Here is a 2,898-nt window from a genome sequence, read left to right as displayed (position 1 = left end):
ACTTTGGTAGGTGAAAGTTACGTACGCAGCCAACCCTAGGCCTTCAGACTCGTTGGACTTGAGATAACATTCTCTTATACCGTTTTCAAACCTTTTCCACTTTCTTTAATTTATTTTCATTTTTTGGTATGCAAATTCGTGCCATATCTTGACAAACCCGCTGTCGATCTTTGAAATATCGAACAACTGTGCCCGGCCATTTGCGAAGCACGTACACCTACCAATAAATACTCTATAAGAGGCCAACCCATATGCTCAAGTCTTTGCACATCCATCACTCACGAAGAGAACTAATATTCAATCATAGTACTAATACAACAGATAACTAGGGGGAAATGAGTTCTGGAAGCTGGAGCCACGAGGTCGCAGCCAATGTCCCTGCAGGGTGACTGTTTAAGGCCGCGATGTTGGACTGGCACAACCTTGGCCCTAAGATTGTCCCGGATTTCATCGCCAGTGGTTCTGTGGTCTCAGGAGAGGGAGCTGTTGGAAGCATCAGAGAGATCAAGATCAGCAACAATGGTTAGAACTTTTCAATATTTCTATGTACATCTATGTACCATTATTATGCCTTCAGTATTGGTAATTGCTATTTCTTAAGAGTACAAACTTATAACTTTCGACCTCGCCGTAACTTAGTTTGCAGTTCTAGAGTACTAGAAGAAACTTTGAACATGGTGTAAGAGCAACTCAAGTTCACCTAACACGAGCTTAAAGATTTTAAAAAGATGCCATGTTAGAGTATAAATGTATAACACTCAATTTTTACTATAACTCTACAGTTTTGATGTTGTCTGAATTTTATGTTGTAAAATCTTTCTAGAGACCCGAGTGTGTATCATGTTCTCATTCTTTTCTTTTCTTCATTTGTATGTTGTAGCACTTCCTTTCAGCTACATGAAGGAACGCCTAGATTTCATCGACCATGACAAGTTCGAAGTCAAGAACACCCTTGTTGAAGGTGGAGGTTTGGGAAAGCAGTTTGAGTCAGCCACATCCCACTTCAAGTTCGAGCCATCAGGCAATGTAGGATGCATCGTCAAGGTGACCGCGACCTACAAGCTTCTCCCTGGTATTGCCGATGAGAGTGCAAAAGCAAAGGAGGGCATGACCAACCACATCAAGGCAGCTGAAGCTTACCTCCTCGCCAACCCAACTGCCTACGCTTAAATTAATCATATGCTTAGGTTTCTGTTTTGATGTTGTGATCAGTTTGAATAAGGAGACCAATTGGAGTAGGGTTGTTGATGATTATATTGAGTACTGTATGAGTCCGTCAGTTGTGATGGTGCGTTGAATCCATGCTTATTTGCTTCATGATTATGATAAATATATATTTCTCGTCAGACGGAACCTCTTCAGTATCTCTTATGAATGGTTCTTCTCGGTATAGGGAAAAAAAAGTTTCACTAGTTATAACCTTTGTGTATATTAATTTGACACAGCGCTGAAGCAAAAGTTTGGAGTCCAAAAAATCCAATAAGCAAAAAAAATTTCTCTAACCCAAAAAAAGATAACTTTGAATCCACGTAGTAATATAAAAGAGGAAGTTTATTAATAAAAAGATGTTATAAGCTAGAAAATTAACAAGTACTAATCTCCCTAGAGAAACCTACACGTGTTTTACTCCTTGCCTAAATTACACAAATTGATGCCAAGACGATTGAAAACTACTTCCACGGCCGTACCTATGGACCGACAACTTGTGTAGCCAAGTCAAAACGCGGTACTTGTCGGCCACCCCACTCGACTGATCCTTGTGAACTCGTGGGAATTTGTGGGGCCACGCCCATGTGAGTTGCCCAGTTTCGATTTTGGTAAGCTGCAAGCGGTGCGAGTGAGGCCCAGTTTCGTTTCAGTTTCGTTTTCGGCCTGGATTAATTTTCTCATATAAATACGATAGCTAGGGTATTAATCAGAGATAGAGGGTTTTGATTTTGTGGCGGCTGCGGTAGAAAATCACAGCAAGCAACAGGGGTTCGTGCAAGGTGGTTTTGGCGACTGCAAGAGAAAAACGCAGGCAGTGGCTAGGAGATTTTGAGCAGTCCCTTTTAGGGTTTTGTGCATCCTCTTTTGAGAGAGATATTTGTGTGAGGGATTTGAGAGTTTGTTTGAGGGTTTAGATTGAGAGTGATTGTAAACCCTAGTTGTATTCTCTCCCTCTATTAGTAGATCTCCCCCCTCCTTGCCCCGTGGACGTAGGCAATTTGTCGAACCACGTAAAAATTAGTTGTAGGCGTCTAAAAATGCCTATAGGTGTATGTACACAGCTTGAGATAGAGAGAAGACGACGAACACCGTTATCCGAGTCTAAGAGGATTATCTGAAACCGACAAGTGCCTGAAGCAAAACGGAGAATCAAGTGACCTACACGCTCGACAGTCAGCTCGCGCGCGCCAATCAGCTCGCATGCGTCAATCAACACGCGCGCGTCAATCAGTTCATGCGCGTCGATCAACATGCGCGTGACAATCAATTCGTGCATGTCGATCAACACGCGCACGTTAATCAGCTTGCACGCGTCAATCAACATGCGTGCGTCAATCAACACGTGTGTGTCAATCAACACGCGTTCGACGGTCAATTCCGCAAAGCAAGCGCAGGTCGGACTGATCCGACCCGCGCAAGCACAGGTCGGACTGATCCGACCCGCTCAAGCACAGGTCGGACTAATCCGACCCGCGCAAGCGCAGTACGGAACCCGAAACGCGTTTTGACGGTTTTGATGCTGTTTTCGTAGGATTTATCTGTTCCAGGGGTTCCCAACTGACTTGATATCATCCCCAAACGTGGTTAGGCTGTTGTTAACTGAAGATAGAGCCAAATCACTTGTTCTCATCCAAATAACCGCATTCGGGGTCTATAAATATGAGTCAAAGGCCTCCATTTTTCAGGGGC

General features: G+C 43.5%; 1 pseudogene; it reads left to right on the top strand.

The window, feature by feature from the left end:
- On the top strand, positions 336–1,170 carry LOC109850540 (annotated as a pseudogene).

This window comes from Asparagus officinalis, chromosome 7 (genome assembly GCF_001876935.1).
Source record: "Asparagus officinalis chromosome 7, Aspof.V1, whole genome shotgun sequence".
In the NCBI taxonomy this organism is placed as follows: domain Eukaryota; kingdom Viridiplantae; phylum Streptophyta; class Magnoliopsida; order Asparagales; family Asparagaceae; genus Asparagus; species Asparagus officinalis.
Note: the sequence above shows the minus strand (reverse complement) of the source record. Positions and strands in the feature narration are given on the sequence as shown.